Genomic DNA, 14,318 nt, shown 5'->3' on the forward strand with positions numbered 1-14,318 from the left:
CAATATATAATAGTGTATGCATTTCTGGATGTGTATACTAAATATTTTCCTACGCGTGTGTGTGTGTGTGTGTGTGTATACACATTTTTACAAATTAAATAGTAAAAAAAAAAAAAAAAAAAAAATAATAATAATAATAAAATATATAAAATATACAGAGTTGAATATGTGCAAAACAAGTGGCATTTATATACAGTGTGGAGTGCATAATGTTGAAGTTCCAGTAGTGAAGCTGAGGTGTCTATGACGTGTTCAGCAGTCTGATGGCCTGATGGAAAAAGCTGTCTCTCAGTCTGCTGGTTCGGGACCGGATGCTGCAGAACCTCCTTCCTGATGGAAGCAGTCTGAACAGTTTATGGCTGGGGTGACTGGAGTCCTTGATGATCCTCCCCGCTTTCCTCAGGCAGCGCTTCCTGTAGATGTCTTGGAGGGAGGGAAGCTCACCTCCAATTATCCGTTCAGAGCACCGCACTACTCGCTGGAGAGCTTTGCAGTTGTAGGCGGTGCTGTTGCCATACCAGGTGGTGATGCATCCAGTGAGGATGCTCTCAATGGCACAGTGATAGAAGGTCCTGAGGATGCGGGGGCTCATGCCGAATCTTTTCAGTCTCCTGAGAAAGAAGAGGCGCTGCTGCGCCTTCTTCACTGTTTTGTTTGTGTGTACTGACCACGTAAGATCCTCAGCCAGATGTACTCCAAGGAACCGGAAGCTGCTCACTCTCTCCACAGCAGCGCCGTTGATGGTGATGGGGGTGTGTACTTCTCTGCACCTCCGGAAGTCCACTATCAACTCCTTTGTCTTTGCGACGTTGAGGGTGAGATGGTTGTCTTGACACCAGTGGGTCAGGGCGCTGACCTCCTCCCTGTAAGCCGTCTCATCACCGTTGGTGATAAGACCCACCACTGTAGTGTCGTCCGCAAACTTCACAATGATGTTGGAGCTGTTAGTGGCTGTGCAGTCGTAGGTGTAGAGTGAGTACAGGAGAGGGCTCAGTACACACCCCTGTGGAGCACCAGTGTTCAGTGTGATGGGGGATGAGGTGATGCTGCCCAGTCTGACCACCTGGCGTCTGTCAGACAGGAAGCTAAGGATCCAGCTGCAGAGGGAGCTGCTCAGTCCTAGATCCTGCAGTTTCCTGTCCAGCTTCGAGGGAACGATGGTATTGAATGCTGAGCTGTAATCTACAAACAGCATCCTCACATACGTGTCTCTCTTCTCCAGGTGTGACAGGGCAGTGTGTAGTGTCAGGGCTATGGCATCATCAGTGGACCTGTTGTGGCGGTATGCAAACTGTAGAGGGTCCAGTGAGTCGGGTAGTGCAGAGCAGATGAAGTCCCTGACCAGCTTCTCGAAGCATTTGCTTACGATGGGGGTCAGGGCTACAGGTCGCCAGTCGTTCAATGAGGAGATGGTGGAGGATTTGGGTACAGGGACGATGGTGGCCATTTTGAAGCAGGCTGGGACTACAGACAGAGAGAGGGAAAGGTTGAAGATGTGCGTGAACACTCCAGCCAGCTGAGCCGCGCATGACTTGAGGACGCGGCCGGGAATCCCGTACGGACCAGTAGCTTTGCGTGCGTTCACCTTCCTGAAGCACTTCCGCACATCCTCCTCAGACACAGTGTGCGCACTGACGTCATCCGCGGTGCGCACACTGTCCGGTCTCATGGTGTTCGCTGTGTCGAATCTAGCGTAGAATACGTTTAGATCCTCACACAGAGAGGCCGTGGTCTGCGGTGTGCTGGTTTTCCCTCTAAAGTCTGTGATCGTGTTTAGTCCCTGCCACATACTCCGAGGGTTGTCAAACTGTTGCTCCACCCTGTCCCTGTACTCACGTTTGGCTGCTTTGATCGTCTTCCGGAGTTGGTAATGTGCGTGTTTGTAGTCCGATGTGTTCGCGGAGGCAAAGGCGGTGTTCCGTGCCGCCAGTGCCGCACGAACATCTCCGTTAGTCCAGGGTTTTTGATTTGGGAAGGATTTGACTGTTCTGGATGGGACGACATCTTCCACGCATTTCCTGATAAATCCACAGACTGAGTCTGTGTATTCATCAATGTCTCTGGCGGCCACGTGAAACATTTCCCAGTCCGCGTGATCAAAACAGTCCCGCAGCGCAGACTCCGATTGGTCCGTCCAACAGTGCACCGCCCTCCGGGTTGGAGCTTCCTGTTTCAGCTTCTGCCTGTAGGCGGGCAGGAGCAGGATGGAGCAGTGATCTGATTGGCCGAATGGGGCGCGGGGGAGGGCTTTGTACGCATCCCGGAAAGAGGTGTAACAGTGGTCGAGTAGCCGGTTTCCACGTGTGTTGAAAAGGATGTGTTGATGGAGTTTTGGTGAGACTTTCTTCAGGTTTCCCTTATTAAAGTCTCCGACTGTGATAAACGCTGCCTCTGGGTGTGCGGTTTCCTCGCTGCTGATCGCGCTGTACAGTTCCCTGAGTGCACGGTCAGTGTCGGCTTGTGGGGGAATGTAAACAGCCGTAATAAATTATCACTGCTGTAAATTCCCTCGGTAGCCAGAATGGCCGGCACTTAATCATCAGGTACTCCAGGTCCGGTGAGCAGAAGGATTTGACCGGGTGCACGTTCGCATAATCACACCAGCTGTTGTTGATCATGAAACACACACCACCGCCTCTGCTTTTCCCAGTAAGATCCTGTGACCTGTCCGCGCGGTGCACAGAGAACCCCGGCAGTTGTATTGCGGAGTCCGGTACTTTGTCCGATAGCCAGGTTTCTGTGAGGCAGATCACGCAGCAGTCCCGCATCTCTCGCTGGAATGAGATCCGTGCCCGAAGCTCGCACAGCTTGTTCTCCAGAGACTGCATATTAGCCAGTAATAAACTGGGTAACGGTGGTCTGTAAGTGCGCCGTCTCAGTCGAACCAGAACGCCAGATCTTCTCCCTCTGCGTCGGCGTTTGCGGCCTCCAGGGCCAGAGAACAAAGGCGTCTCAGGTGAGATGAATGGGGGGTCTGCAAACGGAGCGTCCGTGTTGCAAAACTTGAACTCCGGAAAGTTATAAGAAAGACCGTCTTTTATGTCCAGTAAGGTTTGTCGGTCGTACACAAGGAGACAAGTGCTGCTCGTGAAAAAATAAAGGAAAAGTAAAATTAAACACAGAAGAAAGCCGTTGCTTGGGGGAGCTCGCGACGAGGCTGCCATACTCTGCGCCATCTTGAACAAAAATCATCTCTAGGTACGAATGACCTACGGCTAGCGCAATGATCACGAGATCAGGGCTAATGTCCAGCCGCTTTGTGATGTCTTTAAAAATCACCTTTTCAAGTTTTTTAATCCCCCTGTGTGTGATTTTGAGAGGCTTTTGCTCAACTTGTGCCCACAGAGCTGTGAAGAGGCGCTGCTGAATCATTTCTGATGGCGACACCTTTGCCTCTTTGGAGGCACGTGTAATAACAGCATTTATTAGCTCTTTAACGAGCAGCTGCTCTTCTGACACCGGAGGTTCCTGGAGATCAACTGACTCTGGATCCCCCGGATTCTGTTGCTGGTTGCATGACTGAGGGTAGCACACACAGTGCAAGCGGAGATGACCACCTCAATTTTTAGAAGCACTCCTTTAATAAAAGTAGCAATGAAACCACCTTACTACACATGAATCTGTATTATTGGCAAATTGCTCTTAAAGTATCAAGAGTATTCTGCAGAACACATTGTTCCCCATCGGTGTTATACGGTTATAAGGTTGGTCTGAATTTAAATGCTTCATATGCTGTTTGAGCTACAGCAGGGGTCCCCAATCCCAGTCCGCGAGGGCTGGTTTCCTGCAGGTTTTAGATGTGTCCTTGATCCACCACAGCTGATTTAAATGGATAAATTACCTTCTCAACACGTCTTGAAGTTCTCCAGAGGCCTGGTAACAAACTAATCATGTGATTCAGGTGTGTTGACCCAGGGTGAGATCTAAAACCTGCAGGGACACCGGCCCTCGCGGACTGGGATTGGGGACCCCTGATCTACAGTAATGTATTATATTCTAAAATGATGCTAAATGATAAAAATGAAGGTGTTGGCAAAACAGCTGGTTAAACTATCTTCAGCTAGAAACCTTCTGCTAAAGTAGACAGTGAATAATTTTTTTTTGTAAATGTGTTTTTATATTTATATATATTAATTATTATATTGATGAATTAATTCATTACTGCCATTGTTTGTATTGGCAAAATTTAGTAGATGACATACCAATATATGTGGACAGCCCGTTCTCATTCCCGACGTGTAACATACCGACCATTAGTCGCGGTCCGAGGTGTCCCATAGACACGTGAAAGGTAACCTTCCGCATCTATTTGATACGCGCCGGATTGTGGATGACATCCAATAGAATGACGCTCCCGGTGTAATACACATTCCAGCTGTGTATTCCAGCCATAACCTTAACCTTAATCCTAACCCGTATCATAACCTAATCGTGTTAGATAGTGTTTTCCAAAGCAATTACAGTAAAATAAACATACACGTGTAGATTGATTCGAAATGGTTCTCATGTTTCCTCATTTTTCCGAACAAGTAACACAGGGACATGTTGGGTGGCCAAAAGCGTAACATACTGACGATTTGTCACCTATAGTGTAACATTTTACACTTTGAGAGTGAGAATGTGTTGATGTGGATTCTTAATATGAAATTATAGTTTACATACAAATAATCCTTACAGTCTGAAAATTACAGCACAAATATCCTGTCACATTTGATCTCTGTGAGGTCAGAGGTCAAATTTACAAATTAATACCTCTTATCTGTGACCTACTCCTACATAAGGTTTGTGTAATCAGAGTAAAACGCCTGTGCAATGTTTTAATACAATAATTGCTACTAAAATCTTTGATTTGAAAGGAATGACAAACAAACACGTTCAGTCTAAGCTGAAAATGTATACATTTGTGTGACAATGAAAACACGCAGAATTCACAATATAATCTTTTTTTGGATCTTTTTATTGATTAAAAATACATTTAGAGTGCCCAATACGATAAGTTGTGTATTAGATGGCACAAAACAAAACCCCAATAATTTGACAATTCCCTCTGAGCAAGCACTAGGCGACGGTGGGGAGTAAAAACTTCCTTTTAACAGGGAGAAAACTCCGGCAGAACCAGGCTCAGTGAGGAACGGCCATCTGCCTCGACCGGTCAAGGGTTTTTAAAATGACTCGATTAGATGTTAAATAAATTGAAACTGAAAATGCTACGTCCAGATGAACAGAATCTACTTTTAGGGACTTACATAACAGTAACCAAGTATTTTCTGCCTGCGATCCATACAGCATGACCCGCACAGAGAAAGAAGCTTGTGATGAAATGTTCACTTTCCAATACAGTGATGGCATGCTCCTTGAAAACCTTTACAATTATATCATCTGCATATTCATGGTCTAATTCCATGAATGTCAGTATGACATCTGGCTCTTTCCATTTCTGTATTAAAAAGCTGTAAACCATATCACTGATGAACATCACATTATCAACTTTGATCTTTTTAAGTCTAGGCCAGAGTTTTATGAACAGCCGTTGGGTGATGGCATCAACTTTTTCAGTAGAGGAAGGTGAACTGGCATTTTTATTGACACGTGTCACCACCTTCTTGATACAGGCTTCCACAGATAACCTGTAATTTTCAGCCTCTTCAGCATCACACAGGGCTGGATTCTGCATAGTGTCGATCAGGTGATTTTTAATGATATCGACCGTCAGTTTTCTCAACACTGGGTCCTCGTCGTTCAGTAACATCAGTAAATGTTTTTCTTTACAGAATGTTTTCTGACGTAGCTCTTTGTAAATGGCCCGGTCCAGATCTTTCAGGTTTTTTTTATGTATATGCAAATCTTTGATACTGTTGTCAGACAACACGTGTTTTGTTTTTGTTTTTTTCTTGTGTCCCGTTTGGATCTTTAGCCATCAGAATTGTTGTCTTAAGGCCAAGAAAGATGCCAAACGGATTTATTTTACCAAGTGGATCATCATGGCCTTGCCATATTGGTCCATTTGATTGACCTTTATTATAATTACTTAAATAAATTGAAACTGAAAATCCTGCGTCCAGATAAACAAAATCTACTTTTAGGGACTTACACAACAGTAACCAAGTATTTTCTGCCTGCGATCCATACAGCATGAAGAAAGAAGCTTGTGATGAAATGTTCACTTTCCAATACAGTGATGGCATGCTCCTTGAAAACCTTTACAATTATATCATCTGCATATTCATGGTCTAATTCCATGAATGTCAGTATGACATCTGGCTCTTTCCATTTCTGTATTAAAAAGCTGTAAACCATATCACTGATGAACATCACATTATCAACTTTGATCTTTTTAAGTCTAGGCCAGAGTTTTATGAACAGCCGTTGGGTGATGGCATCAACTTTTTCAGTAGAGGAAGGTGAACTGGCATTTTTATTGACACGTGTCACCACCTTCTTGATACAGGCTTCCACAGATAACCTGTAATTTTCAGCCTCTTCAGCATCACACAGGGCTGGATTCTGCATAGTGTCGATCAGGTGATTTTTAATGATATCGACCGTCAGTTTTCTCAACACTGGGTCCTCGTCGTTCAGTAACATCAGTAAATGTTTTTCTTTACAGAATGTTTTCTGACGTAGCTCTTGGTAAATGGCCCTGTCCAGATCTTTCAGTTTTTTTTCATGTATATGCAGATCTTTGATCCTGTTGTCAGACAACACGTGTTTTAACAGATACCTGTGGAGTTTTTTAGAAGGTCTGTAGTGCGATTTATTTGCAGCTCGTGTGAGCACAGCATCAATGAGTGCGCTCACATGTTCTTCTTCATCATCATCATAATCGCTGACACTAATGCCAGATGATGATTTTTTCTCCAGTATCCGAAATATATTACTTTTAAATTCGTCTAAACGTGTTTGAGAAATGGCTTTAGTTTGTTCGTCCTCGTCATCCTCGGCTCTAACGCACCACGAGAAGAACCTTGCCAGTAGGCTTTTTTTACGGAAGAGGTGATCTTCAAATATGGAAATGATCACTTCTAGGTATGGCTGACCTACGGCTAGCGCAATGATCACAAGATCAGAGTTGATGTCCAGCCGCTTTGTGATGTCTTTAAAAATCACCTTTTCAAGTTTTATTAACCCTGTTTGTGTAACTTTTAGAATTTTCTGTTCAACCTGTGCCCACAGAGCTGTGAAGAGGCGCTGCTGAATCATGTCAGATGGCAACACCTTTGCCTCTTTTGAGGCACGTGCAATAACAGCATTTATTAGCTCTTTAAACAAGCAGAAATTATATGTGTGTCTATATATATATATATATACTCTTGGCATTCTTAAAGTTTGGTTGAAGAAAGTAACGTATATAGTATTGTTAGCAAAATGCATTGTACTCCTAGAGTAATGTGATGACTGGTTATTTTGAAAGCAGGATTTTTAAAATGAAGTTGTTAATCCAGCTGCTAATCCAAATGGCAATCCTTGAGCTAATAATTTTTAAAAAGCATTTTGAAAATCAGTTTAATAATCCTCTACGAAATAGCGTGTCCCTGAGGCAACAAACCACATTTTCATGCCTCACACTGACCCTTCAAAAAAACACAAACAACTGTTTTTCAAATAATGAAGTTTTTTAAAAGACATTTTGAAAATCTATAAAAATCATGGCATCAACTTTTTCAAAACAGGAAAGTGAACTGGCATTTTCGGTCACCACCTTCTTGATACAGGCTTCCACAGATAACCTGTAATTTTCAGCCTCTTCAGCTTCACACAGGGCTGGATTCTGCATATTCTCGATCAGGTGATTTTTAATGATATCGACCGTTAGTTTTCTCAACACTGGGTCCTCGTCGTTCAGTAACATCAGTAAATGTTTTTCTTTACAGAATGTTTTCTGATGTAGCTCTTGGTAAATGGCCCTGTCGAGATCTTTCAGTTTTTTTCATGTATATGCAGATCTTTGATCCTGTTGTCAGACAACACGTGTTTTAACAGGTACCTGTGGAGTTTTTTTAGAAGGTTTGTAGTGCGAATTCTTCGCAGCCCGTGTGAGCACAGCATCAATGAGTGCGCTCACACATTCTTCTTCATCATCATCATAATTGCTGACAGTAATACCAGATGATGATTTTTTTCTCCACTATTGGAAATATATTACTTTTAAATTCTTCTAAACGTGTTTGAGAAATGGCTTTAGTTTGTTCGTCCTCGTCATCCTCGGCTCTAACGCACCACGAGAAGAACCTTGCCAGTAGGCTTTTTTTACGGAAGAGGTGATCTTCAAATATGGAAATGATCACTTCTAGGTATGGCTGACCTACGGCTAGCGCAATGATCACGAGATCAGAGTTAATGTCCAGCCGCTTTGTGATGTCTTTAAAAATCATCTTTTCAAGTTTTACTAACCCTGTTTGTGTAACTTTTGGAATTTTCTGTTCAACCTGTGCCCACAGAGCTGTGAAGAGGCGCTGCTGAATCATGTCAGATGGCGACACCTTTGCCTCTTTTGAGGCACGTGCAATAACAGCATTTATTAGCTCTTTAAACAAGCAGAAATTATATGTGTGTGTGTGTGTATATATATATATATATATATATATATATATATATATTTATATATATATACATACACGTGTGTGTATTTAATAGTGATGGGATTTCCGGCTCTTTTTAGAGATCCGGCTCTTTCGGTTCGGCTCACTAAAAAGAGCCGGCTCTTTCGGCTCCGAACCGGCTCTTCAGGTTGTTTTGTTGCTTTAATTAATTTATTATTAACAATAATATAAAATTATGCACAAAAGGAATTACTAACAAGTGGTTTTATTTATATATGTTTATATATAAATATATGCGGTGGCCCCTAGAGACAAAACACGTACAAACTCCAAAACACATTTCTAGCATGAACTGAACTTCCAAAGCTGAGCTACTAGATCACTTAAATTACACAATTGAAAGCATGTGTGTATTGTTTGTGTATTTATACACAGGCACTCATATATATATTCAAATAATTTAAAAAAAAGTTCATTTACCTGTTATTACCACACACCAAATCCGGTTGTTGGTACTTGCTGGCTTGTGTAGCCACAAGATAACAAAGGCTCAACACTGCGCCCAGCATCCTGGAGCACTTCTGTTGTCTTTTGTACGTGTTTTGAGTTTTTATGTGCTTCTGAGTTTTTACGTGCTTCGGAGTTTGTACGTGTTTTTACGTGTTTTGGAGTTTTTACGTGTTTTGGAGTTTGTACGTGTTTTTACGTGTTTTGGAGTTTGTACATGCTTCAGAGTTCGTACGTGATTTGAAGTTTGTATGTGCTTTGTCTCTAGGGGCCACCGTAAATATACTTTTATTTATTCACTCCACATAAAATGTAATAAATAAATCATATAATACAAAAATCAACTATTCACATTTCAAGTTTTAACTATTTAAATTTTCAGCTTTTTCCTTTCACAAATTTAAAGTGAAAAGAACACAAAACACTGCAAACCACAACACAATTAAATATAAATTATAATATGAAAACTAAAAGAACATGCATATTCTCTGTCATATGGACCTGCATGAATAAACTTTCTCAATCCTTTATCATCTGCAACTGAAAATAGTTGTGGATGATTACTATACCTTTCTAATGTTGTTGTCCCTGCCTCTCTTTCTCTCTCTCTGGCTCTGTTCCTGTGCTACTGAGTGTAACTACCGCCCCTCCCCCCTCTGCCCAGCATAAAGCACAAGGCTCGCGTGCAGAGTGAAGCGGAAAAAAAGTGCGAGAGAGAGGCTGAGAGAAAGAAAAAAAAAAAAAAGAAAACCCACGTGACGGCTCGCGATAAGGAGCCGGCTCGCGTCGTTCACGTCAAAGAGTCGGCTCTAAGAGCCATTTCGTTCGCGAACGACCCATCACTACTGCATAGTGTCGATCAGGTGATTTTTAATGATATCGACCGTCAGTTTTCTCAACACTGGGTCCTCGTCGTTCAGTAACATCAGTAAATCAGTACAAGTACCTCGGGCTGTGGATGGACAATAAACTGGACTGGTCATGCAACACAGAGCACCTGTATAAAAAAGCCCAAAGCCGACTGTACTTCCTCAGGAGGCTGAGGTCTTTTAACATCTGCAGGAAGCTCCTGAGGATGTTTTACCAGTCAGTGGTTGCTGGAGTACTTTTCTATGCTGTGGTGTGCTGGGGGAGCAGCACAGCAAAGAGGGACTCATCCAGGCTGGAGAAACTGATCAGGAGGGCTAGCTCTGTGGTCGGCATGAAGCTGGACACTCTGGTGACAGTGGCAGAGAAAAGGACATTAAAGAAACTGATGGACATTATGGACAATGCTGGGCATCCTCTGCACACGGCCATAAACAACCAGAAGAGTCTGTTCAGTGACAGGTTGCTTCTCCCCAAGACAAGAACTAACAGACTTAAAAACTCCTTTGTCCCACACGCCATCAGACTGTTTAACTCCTCTCTGGAGGGGAGAGGGAGGGGAAACAGGAGGACAAAGGAGGGGGGAACAACTAAGCTGTAGTGCCTCTGCACCTCACTGTACAATACCTTGTGCAATACTTTTTGTAAATAGTCAACAGTGCAATAGACTCAATACTTGAAATGTGCAATTCACTTGTATTTTTATTTTTTATTCCTATTTATTCTATTTATCCCCTTTGTATATTTTATTTATATTTGTCTCTGTATTTATATGTGTGTGTGTGTGTGTGTGTGTGTGTGTATATATATATATATATATAACAGTTCTGTAACTGTAACTTTGGTCGTTGCTGTGCTTTTTTTGGAAGTTGAATTTCCCAGAGGAACCCACCCGAGGGATTAATAAAGTTCTATCTTATCTTATCTTATCTTAAATGTTTTTTCTTAACAGAATGTTGTCTGACGTAGCTCTTGGTAAATGGCCCGGTCGAGATCTTTCAGTTTATATATATGTATATGCAGATCTTTGATCCTGTTGTCAGACAACATGTGTTTTTTTGTGTGTCCCGTTTAGATCTTTAGCCATAAGAATTGTTGTCTTAAGGCCAAGAAAGATGCCAAGCGGATTTATTTTACCAAGTGGATCATCATGGCCTTGCCATATTGGTCCATTTGATTGACCTTTATTATAATTACAACACGTGTTTTAACAGGTACCTGTGGAGTTTTTTTTAGAAGGTCTGTAGTGCGAATTATTTTCAACACGTGTGAGCACAGCATCAATGAGTGCGCTCACATGTTCCTCTTCATCATCATCATAATCGCTGACACTAATGCCAGATGATGATTTTTTCTCCACTATTGGAAATATATTACTTTTAAATTCTTCTAAACGTGTTTCAGACATGGCTTTAGTTTCTTTGTCCTCGTCATCCTCGGCTCTAACGCACCACGAGAAGAACCTTGCCAGCAGGTTTTTACGGAAGTGGTGATCTTCAAATATGGAAATGATCACCTCTAGGTATGGCTGACCTACGGCTAGCGCAATGATCACGAGATCAGGGCTAATGTCCAGCCGCTTTGATGTCTTTAAAAATCACCTTTTCAAGTTTTTTAATCCCCCTGTGTGTGATTTTGAGAGGCTTTTGCTCAACTTGTGACCACAGAGCTGTGAAGAGGCGCTGCTGAATCATGTCAGATGGCGACACCTTTGCGTCTTTGGAGGCACGTGAAAAATCTTAATTGCCCATTGTTTTTGGAAAAATCTAAATTGCCCATAGGTATGAGTGAATGTGAGTACGAATGTTTAGCCCTGTGACAGACTAGCGACCTGTCCAGGGCGTACCCTGCCTCTCGCCCTGAGATAGCTGCCATAGGCTCCAGCACCCCCTGCGACCCTGAAAAGGAAAAGCGGAAGTTAGGGGTGGGCAACTCCAGGCCTCGAGGGCCGGTGTCCCTGCAGGTTTTAGATGTGTCCTTGAACCAACACAGCTGATATAAATGGCTAAATTAGCTCCTGAAAATGTCCTGAAGTTCTCCAGAGGCCTGGTAACGAACTAATCATGCGATTCAGGTGTGTTGACCCAAGGCGAGATCTAAAACCTGCAGGACACCGGCCCTCGGGGCCTGGATTTGCCCACCCCTGGCGTAAGTGAATCGATGGATAGATACATACACATATACACTGTGCTAACAATTCAAGAAACATTTGGAATATTTTATATCCCTCCCCTCTTTGTCCCTTTTCCCTATGTCCTTGTAGTACTTCTATTTTGTGCCCACAGAGCTGTGAAGAGGCGCTGTTTAATCTGCAACAGCATCCTGCCATGCGATTGAATTCGTCCCTAACCTTTGGGAACCCTCACATAAATTTTATCGAATGGAAAAAGGTTAGCTTTCATCCTCCAGCTTCACTGTGTTTATGTTATGCTAACATAGCTGTATCGCTAGTGATCTCGTAGTACATCATTATGTACCAGCTAGTCCAACCTCAGTAACCCTAAAAAATAAAAATAAAAAAAAAAGTCACTGCTGTTTAGTTTTCTGTCTTCATTTATGTTGGAAGTGATAGCAGAGCTGTACGTTTAAATTTTTTCAAAACATCTCTCAGTCAGAACATTATATATTATGTTTAGGTGGCCCTTTCGAGATTTTTTTCCATTGATGTGCAGATCTTTGATTGTGTCGTCAGACAACAGGTGTTTCTTCAAAGATACCTGTGGAGTTTTTTTTAGAAGGTTTGTAGTGCGATTTCTTTGTAGCCCGTGTGAGCACAGCATCAACACTGTAAAATTAATAAATACAAAAATAAAAAATTGTTGCGAAAACTTAAACTCAAGGCAACCCACTGCATTTAGATTTTTAGGTTCTGATGGATAACTTAGTTGAAGCAACTTTTCTCCTAAACTTGAAACCTAACATTTTGTTTTAAAAACGCATTTAGTGTTGTTGCTAAAAAAAAAAAATTTTTATATCAATTTGGGAACTTCAGGTTCATGCACAAGTTTTGCAAACAAAGTTATATGGTACTATTTACCTAAAAATGCAGCCAAGGCCTCAGGCATTTTTTATATAACCATCTAAATCTATTTACAGAACAATCAGGTGTTCTGCAGCAAATAAGAAGGCACACAAATTATTTGTGCCGGTCCAAAAAAAAAAAAAAAGAAAAAAAAAGTTTGTGTTCAGTATAAGACAGAAGAGAACAGCACAGGCCTAAACCCTGCAGGTCTGACAACAGGAGGTGTATCAGTCCTGTTTTCCCTGTGGGAACAGCGTTTACACTAGAATCTGCTTTTGATGGCTTTTTTGGAGCAAATGTGACATTCAGCAGTATAACTGACACAATACAAAACAATAACTACACTACACACTAACTCTAGCCTCCAAAAACGCTAAACATCACTAATGTCTCACATATGAAAACTTGCGCTCTCTTTCTTTTGCTCGCCGCTTTCCGTCGCGGGTGTCACTCCTAAAACTGCACCTTCTCCCTAAACAACCAAGTGCCGCATGTTGCCATATCATTTTTTTGATTGGCTGACATGGTAAATTCTAACACCAATCCGGTTGTTCAGTCTGACGTCACTAGCCGTGTCTGGACCTAAACTTCATACATAAGGCGCACCGGATTATAAGGCGCACTGTCAGTTTTTGAGAAAATTAAAGGATTTTGAGTGCGCCTTATGGTCTGAAAATTACAGTACAAATATCCTGTCACATTTGATCTCTGTGAGGTCAGAGGTCAAATTTACAAATTAGTACCTCTTATCTGTGACCTACTCCTACATGAAGTTTGTGTAATCAGAGTAAAACGCCTGTGCAATGTTTTTGTTGACTAACGTGGAGACTCACGAAATGATCCCGCGTCGGTGGGAGCTCCAAGACTCTCCCAAGTAGCTCCCCCGACGAGGCCTGACCAGCAGCAAGTGTGTGGCTTCGGGTGTGGCCAGACCATCAGCAGGGCCACACCCACCAGGCCTGAAGGCACCCACTGAAACACATATACACACACACACACACACACACACACACACACACGCAAACAGGGAGAAGGACAGCAACACCAAATATACATACAATAACAATAATAATAATATAATTCATAACTGCTCAGGGACCCTGACAATCACCGATGAACATCACATTATCAACTTTGATCTTTTTAAGTCTAGGCCAGAGTTTTATGAACAGCCGTTGGGTGATGGCATCAACTTTTTCAGTAGAGGAAGGTGAACTGGCATTTTTATTGACACGTGTCACCACCTTCTTGATACAGGCTTCCACAGATAACCTGTAATTTTCAGCCTCTTCAGCATCACACAGGGCTGGATTCTGCATAGTGTCGATCAGGTGATTTTTAATGATATCGACCGTCAGTTTTCTCAACACTGGGTCCTCGTT

Source organism: Rhamphochromis sp. 'chilingali' (assembly GCF_963969265.1).
Source record: "Rhamphochromis sp. 'chilingali' genome assembly, chromosome: 17".
Taxonomy (NCBI): Eukaryota; Metazoa; Chordata; class Actinopteri; order Cichliformes; family Cichlidae; genus Rhamphochromis; species Rhamphochromis sp. 'chilingali'.